At 33.4% G+C, this 13,360-nt stretch overlaps 1 long non-coding RNA gene across 3 annotated transcripts in view; it reads right to left on the minus strand.

Annotated features, from left to right (window-relative positions):
* LOC137640533 (uncharacterized) overlaps positions 1-13,360 on the minus strand; it is a 201,086-nt gene that overhangs the window by 78,408 nt on the left and 109,318 nt on the right. Inside the window, exon 1 of one of the 3 annotated variants that reach the window (XR_011044391.1) lies at positions 8,787-9,006. The exons of the other annotated variants lie outside the window; for them this stretch is intronic. This is a non-coding gene — a long non-coding RNA (uncharacterized lncRNA). Of the gene's footprint in view, positions 1-8,786; positions 9,007-13,360 lie in introns of those variants that run through there. 3 annotated transcript variants of the gene reach the window in all.

Genomic DNA, 13,360 nt, shown 5'->3' on the forward strand with positions numbered 1-13,360 from the left:
GTCTTTTTTCGCCCTTGTAGTTTGCGTGGAAACAGCTATACACATCTGGAAGAGAAAATTAAACTATTTTAAATCTGAAATTTTAAACTGAATGTTCTTTAAATAGCTATCGACATATGAAAATATTAAATTTCACTTATTTTAAATCTGAAAAATGGAAAAACTAAATGTCTATCTCACTAAAGAAAGCATTAATGTTATAATATTTTATCTCTACACAACACGACATCTCATAATCTTCTTAAGGAATTAACAAACTGCCTAACTATAAGCTAATTACTCAATCATATAACAGACATTATGAACGACGTAGGATCATTTCTTTGTTCGGGGGTAAAAAGAGAAAACTCCCTATCAAACATTTTAGTTTACTTTGAAAACCTTTAAATTAGTTTTACCATTTTCTAATTTACCATTTTTATACTTGATAAAACTGTTTAGTAGCCTAATAAACTATGCATGCTTATTTCAGTTTTGGAGCGTTAAAGGCAAAACAGTGAATAGGAATTAAATTACTTTAGTCAACATTTATTGGTTAATTTGATAAAGAAAAATATCACAGTTTACAATCCAGAAAAAAGGCAACAGCAAGAAAATATAACCAAAGAAAATGCACAAAAAAAATTTTAAACACACTTCACTTCAACCGTTGAGTAAATTCTGAATTGGCAAAAAGTTAGAGAGAATTTCATTAAAGTTTCTCTCTCTCTCTCTCTCTCTCTCTCTCTCTCTCTCTCTCTCTCAAATATGAACCAAATTTCTAGTCTCCGTGAGAATGATGTCCAAACTTATGGCTGATTTACATGATTGGACATTTCGTTTGACCGTGACCTTGACCTTCGGCATGGATCTTCCAAATTTTTTATAATTTCCAGCTTTTTAAATAACAGTTAATTCCTACAAGTTTCATTACTCTACTATTAGAATTGTGGCCAGGAAGCTGTTCACAAACACACAAACGGGCAAATTTCTTCTTCCAAATAAAATTAAGGACAGGAACTTTGAAGGAAAAAAAGAAAAAAAAAAGATACTTTACAGGACACAGTTATGTTGCAATAGGGTACTTATAACATCCGGAATAAGTAGTATGTGATCTTCTAGAGCTGTCAAAGGTATGGACATCTTGAAAAAAAAGATTGCAAGATCAAGACTGGTGATAAAAAGTACGAAAAATGTTCAGGAAATCCCACCACTAAGGAATGCAATTCATAATAAATGAAATGTATAAACTGCACTTGGTTGAACAAAGTGGATAATTATATAGTGAATTCAAGAAATTGCAAAGCTTATGATTTGGAATTATAGAGATTGGCAGACAATACAACCCATGGATACTAAGGATGTCAAAGTGTCTATGTAAATATTCAATTTGTTATAAAATATTTCAAATTCGAAAACTAATAAATGAGAAACATTTAACAAGAAACTGAAGACTTCCTTGTTCTTTAAACGCTTCTATAATGTGAATTTGACAAATACCAGTTATGCAGTGTGATATGCAAAATACCTAAGAATACATACGATAAACTTATTTCGTAGGTCCTGTAGCGAGTAGAATTCCCCCATATAATAGGACCAGGAAAGCAGTCCTTAAAGGAAAGTAAAATACTGCATTCTACTGGGGTTACTGGAGAGATTTTAAAGGCTTTTATTAGTAGTGCAAATAGGCAGGAATTATTACCACCGCCAACGAAGTTTGAGGGAGGTTATGTTTTACTCCCTGGTCACAACTTTAATCGTAGAATAATTTAACTTACAGGGACTTACAGTTGTGTAAATAGCTGGAAAGGATTAAATTTTGGAAGCTCAGGGTCAAAGGTAAAGGTCACGGTCCAGCGAAATGTCAAATTCTCTTAATCAGCCATAAGTTTGGACATCGTTGTCACAGAGTTTTCAAACTTGGTTCATATTTGAGTGTATGGAAATCCACGCCAATTAACACATGTGAAGGTCAAAATCAAGGTCAAGATTAAGCAAAAGGTCGAGAAATATGCTTCTGCGTTGGAGGTCTGCACTCTACTGAGTGCCCTTCTAATTGTTTTTATATTAGTCTTGCCCATAATGCTCGCCCTTGGGAACAGGATGGGAACGTATTTTAGAAATGTGGCTCATATGGCCAGCCATAGGGCACAGGGTAGACATTTATTTGGCTAACCAATGAGTGGGAATATTAACCCTTTTTCTGAATTTAAAAAAAATACCTAATTACCTTTTAAACATGTCTACCTAGAATTATATATATATGCATAATCTAAAACATTAAGAATAGTCGAGTAACACAAAACAACACTATGATACAAGTAAGGTTCTTGCAACTATTTAAATACTTTAAATTTCCCTTTTGCAATATTTTGATTAACATGAAAAGTACCCTAATCTTGTTGAGTTATACACTTATATAGCACATTCATTCTCCATTTACTCTCTATTTCTCTGTTACTAACAATACTGTAGTTTTAAATTCTGTCGAAAACCATTAAAATTTGACAAGCCATTCAACACTTCAATACAATTGTTTTCTAATAATGTTTGAATACTGAAGTTAACTCTTCAAGTAATGTATTGATGTTAGAAATGTTTTCACTAACAAATCCATTGCAGTAAGCAGACACATATACACCGAGAGGTCAGAGGTCAGAGGTCTTAAACTAAGCCCCTCCCCCCTCATACATAGTACACTTGCTACACCATCTGTGCTAAGGTCAGAAACCAATCTGATGTTAAGTCTTAAGGAAATTCATTGTAAAATAGAGGGACACTCAGTAGAGCGCAGACCTCCGCCATGACAGCTTATTCCTCGACCTTTTGCTCAACCTTGACCTTGACGTGTATTATTTGGCGTGGATTTTCATAAACTCGAATATGAACCAAGTTTGAAGTCTCTGTGACAACGATGTCCAAACTTATAGCTGATAACATGAATTGGACATTTTGCATAACCATGACCTTGACCTTTGGCATTGACCTTCCAAAATCTATCCATTTCCAGCTTTTTACATAACAGTTAATCCCTGTAAGTTTCATTACGATTAAAATTGTGGCCAGGAAGCTGTTCACATACAAACACACACAAACACAAAAGCAGGGGGTAAAACGTAACCTCCTTCCAACTTAGCTGGCAGAGGTAATTACTTTAAATCCCCGGCTAGTATATAGATGATAATGCTATTAAATATAGATGAAACAAAGCATAAATGATAACAGTTTTCTAAGTGTTTCGATAATATGTGGCTTTGACAATAAACGCGGAATACGATGTATGATACAATAAATACCTAATGATGTATAAAGACAAACAAATATTGTAGTTCCTGTAAGATACAGTTCCCCAATGTAATAAGACCAGGAAAACAGTCAAATTAAAGCAAAGTAACCTAATAAATAAAAGCAGAATGATAAATACGTTTAATGAAAATAAAATAAGGTTTGAAACTTCTATTGAAAAAGTATTCAAGACTGAATATATTTTTTATTTAAAAACATTTAGATAAAGAGTAAAAAATTCAGTTATAAATACACTATATGTAAAACAAAAAATATGTAAATATGCTATGATGTATATGTTATAAACTGTAAGAATATATATATATATATATATATATATATTGTCTTTGAGTTATTACGTTTAGTAAACAATTGAATAAAAGGGTCGTAGCAAAATTCAATAAACATGGGGCCTATTAAGAACACAGAAGCTAAATTTGGGATAACCAATATAATTTTTTTCATGACTTAATTCAAATAGTGTATATAAAATTGATTCATAATGTATATCTTCCAAAAACATTTTCTTTCACACACACTGACCACTGTACCACCCCTATACCTCCTTCCCCACAAGGAGCTACCCACAGCATCCCTGCCCCACCTACGACCTAACAGTGGTTCATACCTGGTTGGAAATTTTTCGCAACTTATTACGATAATCAACAAATAATTAAGCACACAATATGCATTTAAAATTGATAGGTGCTGATACTGCATACACATACATACATACATACATACATACATACATACACATACATACATACATACATACATACATACATATATATATATCCCTAACACTTGGTCCAACTCTCTTCCCAGCCAGAAGCCATTATCATAAATGAATTCTTGCTTGAGGGTAGCCTACACTCGAGCACACTATTCTATCAAATTTCTCTTCCTATTGTTTTGTTAAAGTTTTTATAGTCTATATACTTATTTTAATATTGTTACTGTACTTTTAAATATTTTAGTTTTATTTGTTTCCTTTCCTCGCTGAGCTACTTTCCCCTCTTAGAGCCCCTGGTCTTATAGCATCCTGCTTTTCCAGCTAGGGTTTGTAAGCTTAGCAAGTAATAATAATAATAATATATTCCTAAGGTTGAATTCGTTATTAAAGGCCATTGTGTTTGAAATTTATATACATATTCAGTTTTTTTTTTTAATAAGTTACAAAAATTCGAAAAAAAAATCACTCCCAATTCCCTCTACGAGTTGGGACACAATTTAAATATCACGAGACTTAAAAAACAGGAGTCTCCATTGAACATGAAAATGAACATAGGTGCCAAAACCGAAGCACTAATAGTAAGTGGGTCCTGGCTTAAATCATGGACACAAATTTCGTAGTTCGCAGATCATCATCAACCAAGATTTTGTGTACTGAAGAGAATAATCTATTACTTATAACCAGTTTTGCTTCACAAATCAATGACGAAAGTAATTTACACATGAAATTATTTATCTTCCTTTTGGACTTTCATAACAAAACAAAAACGTAAGTTAAAACAATTATCTTTACAATTAAGTAACACCGAAGACGTGTTTTTCTCCGTCTTCCCACCTTGAGCAAAACTGCAAGTAACGACCTTTGCTTGGCACACCGAAGACACAGACGAGGAACCAATAGTACTTATAATAAGAGCTTTGCCATACCTAATGAGGTGTTTACAGCCGTCTAATTATGGAAAATTAACTAATATAATTATTTCATTCAAATGAATTTGATCAGCGATGGTATTTAAGGAAAAAAATCATGTTTTCGAATAGGTTTGGGGACTGAATAAGTGTCCAGTGTTTTAGCAATTATTTTCTGAGAGAGAGAGAGAGAGAGAGAGAGAGAGAGAGAGAGAGAGAGTGTGTGTGGCAACGAGGCTTCACAATAATTTCATCATGCAATTAGAAATGCGGTGACCGTCTCTCTCTCTCTCTCTCTCTCTCTCTCTCTCTCTCTCTCTCTCAGGATCAACAGCTTTTAGACGAATGGGATCTTATCTACCAAATTATAGACGAGAATTGTATAGAAAAAAATAGGATCATTTGGAACAATTAAAATCGACTGAAAAATGGATTTAAATCCACATGAATGGAAGGATTCCTTAAGGAATATTTGCAAGGGGTCACCATAGCATATTCTTAGAAAAGGGTAATTTTGAGGTAAGTAGTCATGATTAGGTCACTTCTGTGTTAAAAGGTAACAGAATGAACGGGCGAGAATAACAAGGAGTTTGAAGGATTTTGGATGTCTCAAAGACTTTTTAGTCCATCCGCGGAGACTCCATTTGCTCTTTGGTAGAGCGTTTTAGTTTAAGCATTTTGAAATATCTTACGATCTTGTCGAACTCATTCTTGGGCTCATTTAACCTTAGTGTTTACTGTTGCTACATCCACTGGAAATCTATTTCAAGTATTTGCTATTTTGTATGTAAAGAAATTGCCCCTTTGAATGGTGTCGTATTTTTTCAATTCCAGTTTGTGTCTGTTAGCTCTGAGCTGATTTGAATAAACTATGGTTGTTCTTTAGACTATTACAAAGTCATTCACTCACAAATTGATTGACTTCGAGAGAGAGAGAGAGAGAGAGAGAGAGAGAGAGAGAGAGAGAGAGATTGAAGTTAATGGGTGATTAAGCTTTATAAGTGCTTCGATTAAGTGGATTTGACAATACAAAAATCATTCAGTGTGATACGCAAAATACCTAAGAATGCATACGACAAACAGATCTTGTACATGTAGGTCATGTAGTGAGTAGGGTTACCCTGTGTGATAGGACCACGAAATCAGCCCTTAAAAGTGAAATATTAAAATTAAACAATGGAGTGCTAATTACGGTTTTTTTTATATACTCCAAGACTCCGCTATTATTATCAATATATAATTGTAGAAGACGTTCACTGATTCACAAAACTTAATTAGTTTAAGATGTCAATTAAATGATGAAAACTAAAAATATCTTTCCTCTTATGACACACTATTCTAAGGTATCCAAAGGACGAAGAAGAAGAATATTTATAACAAAACAATTTTCATTCAAAAATTAATTCAAAGCTTTATATTTCATATTGAATCTAAAACTTAATCATCACAGCATTTTGAATTCACCAATGTTCAGTATTTTTTTCTAATTTTTTAACGAAATTTTGGCATTTTAACATTTAACATTCATTGTTGTGTGATACACAAAATACTTAAGGTGAGATAAATTCACCTTGTAGGTCTCTGCGTTATGCGTGAAGTAAGTAAGTAAGTAAGTAAGTAAGTAAGTAAATAAGTAAGTAGGTAGGTAGGTAATGAAGCAAGTAAGTAGGTAAATAGGTAGGTAGGTAATGAAGTAAGTAAGTAGGTAAATAGGTAAGTAGGTAATGAAGTAAGTAAGTAGGTAAATAGGTAAGTAGGTAATGAAGTAAGTAAGTAGGTAAATAGGTAAGTAGGTAATGAAGTAAGTAGGTAAATAGGTAGGTAGGTAATGAAGTAAGTAGGTAAATAGGTAGGTAGGTAATGAAGTAAGTAGGTAAATAGGTAGGTAGGTAATGAAGTAAGTAAGTAGGTAAATAGGTAGGTAGGTAATGAAGTAAGTAAGTAGGTAAATAGGTAAGTAGGTAATGAAGTAAGTAGGTAAATAGGTAGGTAGGTAATGAAGTAAGTAGGTAAATAGGTAGGTAGGTAATGAAGTAAGTAGGTAAATAGGTAGGTTGGTAATGAAGTAAGTAAGTAGGTAAATAGGTAGGTAGGTAATGAAGTAAGTAGGTAAATAGGTAGGTTGGTAATGAAGTAAGTAGGTAAATAGGTAGGTTGGTAATGAAGTAAGTAAGTAGGTAAATAGGTAGGTAGGTAATGAAGTAAGTAGGTAAATAGGGAAGTAAGTAAGTAAGTAAGTAAGTAAGTAGGAAGGTAAGCAAGCAAGCAAGCGAGTAGATAATACATTTGACGAAATCTAAAGTACATTCTTCAGTTTCAAAATCACCAGCATAATGTCCACACATTCTGCTATTTCTAATTCTGAATATTTGCTCACCTTACATAAAAGGACACAATTTGGTAGTAGGCTGACTGATCACAGCAAAAAAAAAAAAAAAAAAAAAAAAAGTTGCTATACGCAAAATGACACAGTCGGAGGTAACACGAATACATTTGCGTATCAAATATTGAACATTTAATCTCGCTTCTTCCTTTACGGGAAAAAAAAATTCCCTTTTAACTAAAAGTTTCTTTGTAGGCCTACAGTTCACAGCCAGACAACACTAGTCTGTCTTTCCTGTTTCCAGCAAAAGTGGACAAAAGTGTTTATCCCCAAATTGGCCAAGTAAAAACAAACAAAAGGGTTTCTATACTTTGCTGTTAAACATCATATGATACGCCACGGTTGATCAACAAAACCAACAAACGAACATACTAAAAGTTGGTAAATATTCCCAGTAAAAAGTAATTTCCAATTTTTTCCAACATCCTAAATGTTCCTTAAAATGCTTAGTAAGTAGTAGTTGTTGTTGTTGCTGTTGTTGTTAAGCTAAAAATGTGGAGCCAAGCACATGAAGATCAAGGCATATATCCCTAACACTTGGTTCAAGTCTGTGCCCAGCCAGAAGCCATTATCATAAATGAATTCTTGCTTGAAGGTCCACTCAGGAGCACTATTCTATCAAATTTCTCTTCCTGTTGTTTTGTTAAAGTTTTTATAGCATATACATTTATTCTAATATTGTTACTGTACTCTAAATATTTTAGATAAGCAGAAAAAAGATAATTTAATGGATGGTAGAAGGAAGACAGGGTGCAGTGAAACTGGGCTTGGATGACATCAAGAAAGTTGGATCTTGCATTTAAGAGTAAAATTAACAAATAGAGATATGGATTCAGAAATTAACTATACAAATAGAAGGGGATCAGTGCAAAGGTTAAAGGAAGGTTTAATAGAAGTGACATTAGATCTGCAATGGATTTGGGAGACTGACACACTAGTGATTTCGAAGGCACAAGATAGGAAAACGGAATTGGTAAAAATATGAATGTTGAAATGGATGTGCAGAGTTAAAAATTAATAAAAGGGGTCAAGTGGATGTTGTGGGAGTTACTTACGTATTGAGAGAGCCGTTTCATAAAGTGAGAAAAGTGTGGCAAAAGTTTGGATAAAGTTAATAAACGTGAAAAAAGTGGCTGTGCTGATATTCTGGGAAGTACTAGTCGAGATGTTTGTGAAATCGTGAGAATGAAAACGTGAGAGGAGACACAAAAGCCTGGATGAAATTGGAATAACTTCTTTTATACTACAAGCAAAAAAATGTATCGTATTGGTAGGAAAAGCACAGAATACTGGAATAAAAACTGCATTTGGTCTATAAACAATGGACAAAGGATGTACATTGGGACTGGCAAGAAGAATTTAACCAAACACTTTGAAATTTAGTATTAAAAAGTTATTTAAAGATTGAATGATACTTCAACAGCCTGAAAAACAGGAGTGTTCGACTTTTAATGTTCTCACACACAAAAAATATCTTATTTAGTTAACCACTTACCTATAATTAATGCAGTGTATATCATTAGCTCGGTTGCTGCAGAGAGTCGGGCAGAGAGAGGAAGGGCTAGACATAATTGCCGATCTCCTTTGGGATATGCCACTTGCATGATGATCATTATTATTATCTTGCTCTAGAGTCTTGTGGTCTTCAGAAGGGACATTTGAGATAGGCCCCGAAAGATTCTCATCTTCTATCTTCTTGAGTAGTGTGTCCAGCTTCTGAAAAATGAAATGAATTAATATTCTAGTAATTTAATTCGTGAAATGAATTAATATTCTAGTAATTTAATCCGTCAATATAATCAGTCATTCCATATAAAATAAAATTTATAGTATTGAGAGAGAGAGAGAGAGAGAGAGAGAGAGAGAGAGAGAGAAAGAGAGAGAGAGAGAGAGAGAGAGAGAGAGAGAGAGAGCTTTGTTACAGCATCAGTAACTGAATGATTATTAGAAATAAAAAATTGAGAAACAAATGCATTAGGAAACTCATTTACCAGCACAAAACTTTAAAGTTATTTTATCAATTTACTTCTAACTTTTTTACTACTACTGCAACAACCAGGTTTTCTGTTCCTCGTTAGTCACAAGGTGCAGGGTTCTGCAATTTCTAGAAAGTTCATTGTCAATAGATACCTCGTATATGAAAATTTGATAAGTATCATATTGTATCCTAAGTAGCAGTAATAAAATAATGTTTAAAAAGCTATATACAGCAAACTACCAATGAATGAGTTAAATGGAAGTATAAAGTTACATAAAGCATCGAAATTTTAAGTGTTATGGAATAGATTTGTGATTTAATTCGAACGAAAACGTAAATAAGGCTATTTTAAACAAGCATGAGAGAGAATTTGTTATTGATATTGAATATATGGAGACGGATTGATGATAAATACACGGGTTTTAAATTCAGGTCAACATCCAAAAATACCTCGGTAATGTTGCTCCCAAACTTTAATGCAAAGGACATTCACAGTGATTAATGCGACACGTACCCCCCCCCTCTCTCTCTCTCTCTCTCTCTCTCTCTCTCTCTCTCTCTCTCTTGTTTTCTAGACCATCTAGCTAGGTTCAGTTACTATTCCCCCACCTTACGTAGGCCACAGGCTCTTGCATTGCCGGCCAACAAAAGACTATCAAATTATACATCTCTTTAACCATCTCCTTAACCTATAACGTCCACCTATGAAAGCGAGAACTATATTATCAATCATATTTTGGAATTTTGAACTCATGGAAATGAATATAAAGATGAATATCGCGATTAGCTTGACTGGGACACTGGAAATCTTAAGAGTTAATTATTGACAAACGATATAGAGTTATGTTGAGGTCACTTAATGAGGCAACACAATAGGAGAGAAAGGTGGGAGTTAACAGATTAAAATACAGTGAGAGAGAGAGAGAGAGAGAGAGAGAGAGAGAGAGAGAGATTATTTTCCTCAAGAGAGAGAGAGAGAGAGAGAGAGATTATTTTCCTCAAAAGAGAGAGAGAGAGAGAGAGAGAGAGAGAGAGAGAGAGAGAGAGAGGTTATATAATAAGTATCAATGCAACCTAAACAAACTTATCATTAACTGGTATTTAACGACTTCATTCATCGTCAAACCAAAGCAACTATGTAACAGAAAATTCAAACTGCTACAGACAGATAGTGAAATCCTTTCAATTGTTTCTTGCACCCAATCTTAGGTTTCCTAGATAGTGCAAGTGACTATTAATACCTTAACCTTGATCAAATTTCCTTAAATTCCAGCTCAAAAAAAAACTTCGTTCTTTGAAATAGATTAAAAACTCGAAAATATCTTGGAAAAGTAACCGAATTATATGATTTAATCCAAGAGTTCTTGGTGGGAATGTCAAAATTTCCCTAACGTTTTGCCTAAATACATTCTAGTGATATGGAGTCTTTGATATGCGAAGCACGAGTATACTTAATACACGTATGTGTTTTCAAAGACATTTAAAATCGGTGAATTTGATGTTAAAGAATATATTTGACTAGACTTGGTTCGATGGAGGGATTTGAAGAGAAAACACGTAAAGATATTAAGTGGAGTTTGTTACAAAGGGAAATGCATGGAAGGAATATACAGCCATGGAAGGCCTATTAGGAAGGAAGAAGCGGTAACAGATATGGATAAGTTTTATAGTCTTTTCAATGGTCTAATGGGAGATGTTCAAGAAGAAAGGATCCCGGGTGATAAATAGCTAGAAATTCTAAAAGCAAATTATTAAATACAATTGGATGTTTTGCGGATATTCAGATTGGTGTTAAACCAGACCCACAAATATGATTAGAGTTTTGATGATGAAGTCATCAGGATATTTTAAGGGGTCTAAAAACCAAATCGTTTATTTTATCTAATGGTAATATCTAAACTAATTGGAGTAGAATACTTTCATAGTCTTACTGATATTTCAAAAATTGTAATTACTATTGTTGACTTTTGTGTAAATATCCAAAATTTGAGACAGTGGCTACAGCCACACCCATTCTGAAAAGTGCTCTCGATTATCAGGACTTTCGTACATACAAACCTATTTAGAATCTATCCTTCGTGGCAAGAGGGCTAGAATATATCATTCTTGAACTATTACTTTGTCCTTTGGGAAGTATGAAACACTACCGGATAACCAGTCAACATAGACAATTATATTCTTCAGAGAAAACTATAAGCAGTATTTAAAATATGATTTACTTGCAATAGTGGACGACGAGAAGTGTAACTGTTTTCTGGGTCCTATCACACAAATATTGCGCATTACAGGACATAGAAGATTAGTTTGTTATATGTATTCTTTAGTATATGAAAGATGAAAACGTATTAATTGGACGTTTGATGGCTGTTTTTTCTGGTCCTGTACAGGAGGGGAACCCTACTCTCTACAGGACTTCCACGGTTGTTATATCAACAACAACAACAACAACAACAAATGCAGCCGTTTCTATTCCACTGCAGAACAAATACATCAGACATCAATTAATGTCTGGGGTTTGGCCACAGCCTTTTCCTCAGCACGCTGACCAATTGTGGATTGGTGATGGTGGGAGACTTTGGTCAGATCCTTCACAGCAAACTAACCTAGTATGGGTGGCTCTGCCTAGTACAATTTTTTTCATCATGGCGGTATGCAAACCCTTTCACCACATCAAGATAACCCCACTCAGAAATGGTATAAATGTTATTAACATCTCAACAAAGACTTCGAATTAAAACAACAGAAGTACTGGTCCTTCAAAACTACCCTTAGAAAAGTAAAAATACTTTCATTGCTGATTATGGTAGATCAATTAAAGTAATATATTTCCTTACACAGAAAATAGCTTAATGTCAATTATCAAACTATTTATAAACACTACCATTTCCCACAGTCATAAAATTAACAAATATCTAAACTAAAAGATGAAATGTAGTACAATCATGAAAAGTTTATAGTCACGCCTTCGATTCAAGTTGCTTAGTCCACAAAGTATTAAGGACAGTATTGACGCTTTTTGCAATCTTGTTGATCACTAATACCTAGTTTTGTCTCATCAAAATGACATTGCCTTCGGAAATTTCCACATGAAACAATATATTTATTATTTCAAAAGTTGATACATTTAGAATAAAATTAAGTTATTACATTTACATTAAACTAAATAAGCAATATTAATTCCAGTTTAAAAAAAAAAAAACGAAGAACAAATCTATTGAAAAACACTTTCGCCGGACTGGTCTTAAAACAAAGAACCAAAACACCCCACCACCAATTGCAATGATTGTTAAGTTATTAACAAACGAACCGAGTAAGCCTGTTCACTAGCGAATGACAGAAAACTATTAATGATAGTTTAATATGAATTAAGTCGTATCAATAAATGCTCTCCCAAACATATTTCCTCATATATATCAGAATTACACAGGAAATTCGTCCTAACTTCTTACGATTCTGCAACCAACATATGAAAACAGGAGGTAAACATCTCGATGCAAATAAAAAGTAAATAAATACTAAGCCTAAATCATGGCCCGGTTTCAAAACGAAAGTATTGGATAATAAACATTGTGTTTTATGCAAAATACATAAGAATATGTATACGATAAACTGACTTTGTAGGGCCAGAAAAACAGACCGTAAAGTAAATGGAAAGTTAAGTAAAGTTCATGCATGGGCCCAACTACATGACAAGCTATTCACAGTAGCTGGCTTGATAGATTTAGGCATTTCTTTAAGAAAAGCTGTTATAATAATAGTAATAATAATAGTAATAATAATAATAATAATGAACAAGTTGAGCAACTCCTGCAAGACTGCCCATATCACCTATTAACACAAGCATGATTGAACAAAAACGTATTTTCTCTAAAGTTTATAAATAGTGATTTTGAATCATTCTTTACCACAATTTAAGATGTAAACAATAAATTAAAATTAGATTAAAATTATGATTGTCGAAGCATCTCCACTCATTTTAACATGGTTACAAAACAGAACTGATCCTTCATAACCACTACTAAAGTCAAAATATTTATGCTAGTAATTATTATAGAGAAAATCAGGCCTTTGTGTGTGTATGTAATAAAATT

This window comes from Palaemon carinicauda, chromosome 5 (genome assembly GCF_036898095.1).
Source record: "Palaemon carinicauda isolate YSFRI2023 chromosome 5, ASM3689809v2, whole genome shotgun sequence".
In the NCBI taxonomy this organism is placed as follows: domain Eukaryota; kingdom Metazoa; phylum Arthropoda; class Malacostraca; order Decapoda; family Palaemonidae; genus Palaemon; species Palaemon carinicauda.